The 1,332-nt window shown below is 36.6% G+C and overlaps 1 non-coding gene across 1 annotated transcript; it reads right to left on the bottom strand.

The window, feature by feature from the left end:
* Positions 1 to 966: 966 nt before the first annotated feature.
* Positions 967 to 1,073, bottom strand: LOC143672273 (U6 spliceosomal RNA). The gene has a single exon (XR_013169742.1). It is a non-coding gene; the product is annotated as a U6 spliceosomal RNA (small nuclear RNA).
* Between the last annotated feature and the right edge of the window lie 259 nt (positions 1,074 to 1,332).

Genomic DNA, 1,332 nt, shown 5'->3' with positions numbered 1-1,332 from the left:
ACCACGGTAAAGATAAAAATCAGAAGCATATCATACAGAATATAGTGAACTTAGAATTACATAGAAACTACAGATGGGTGAACGGTTAGCTAATGAGTTTGAACTCAAATGTAAGAGAATGGATAGAAGGGAAGGCAGTTCTCTGGTGGGCCTATAAGTAATATTACCATACTGAAGGTGAACAGGATTTAAATGGGTTATACAGGCTTATGTGTCCCACTGATTCCCACTAGAAATATAAATTAGTTCTTGCAAGAACTACTTCAAAGTTATGATTCATGTATAAGGAGTGTTTTAGTCTAGGGTACAAGGGAAAAACAGCTATTGCATGCTATGGGATATGTTTAATAGGAAAACATAAGCACTACCACAGTAACAGCAGGGATAAATAATAGGGGAAGGGACAAGAGATAAGGGGAGGTTTAAATTTCCTGTTTGATGAGGGTGTGTTTATTGGTTATCTTTCTCTTGGGAACAACAAAATTATCTAAAATTGAGAATGTTGATGGACTGTGGTCTTTGGGCATTATACATGATGCCTAGTGAATGAATATGTCTGAAGGATGCACTGACTGAGAAATAGATTGATGAATGATGGTGTATACATATGATCAAATATTGTGCTGCTACAAAAAGGAATGTAGTCGTGAGGCATGCTACGATTTGAATGAACCTGTGTGACATTTGGCAATATAAGTCAGAAATGAAAGAACAGTTTTTATATGTATGGTCTTCTTCAGAAAATGCTTATAAGAATACAGGGGCGTAGATTGTAAGCTCTTATAGTAGACATATTTAATCCAGAGTGGTAATTATTATTTCTGGATATTGAGAGGCTGTTTTCTATAACTATAACTTGGAATTTAGACATAAGAATGAAGCCCATCAGGTGAGGATTAAGGTAATTCAGAACACAGGGGTAAAGAAGACATTTGCCTATATTTTAGAACCACACATAAGCTTTTTTTTTTAATGGGATGCTTCACGAATTTGCGTGTCATTGTTGCACAGGGGCCATGCTAATCTTCTCTGTATTGTTCCAACTTTAGTATATGTGCTGCCGAAGCGAGCACCGACACATACTCTTTGAGACCAAAGGAAGAAAGGTCTATTTTGTCTGGAAGCTAAACTTTTTGTATACATAACCTAACTCAACCTCTCTGGGTAGCTCTTTTGAACAATTGTGTAGCCTGGATATATCTTTGAATATATTAAGCAGATAACCAAAAAGAATTGGCGAAGTCCCTTGAGGGATGGGAGAAAAAATGAACTATTATACTTCACCATCAGGGAATCCCCTGATACTGTGTCAAACATTAGGGGAACCCAAAT

Source organism: Tamandua tetradactyla, chromosome X, assembly GCF_023851605.1.
Source record: "Tamandua tetradactyla isolate mTamTet1 chromosome X, mTamTet1.pri, whole genome shotgun sequence".
Taxonomy (NCBI): Eukaryota; Metazoa; Chordata; class Mammalia; order Pilosa; family Myrmecophagidae; genus Tamandua; species Tamandua tetradactyla.
Note: the sequence above shows the minus strand (reverse complement) of the source record. Positions and strands in the feature narration are given on the sequence as shown.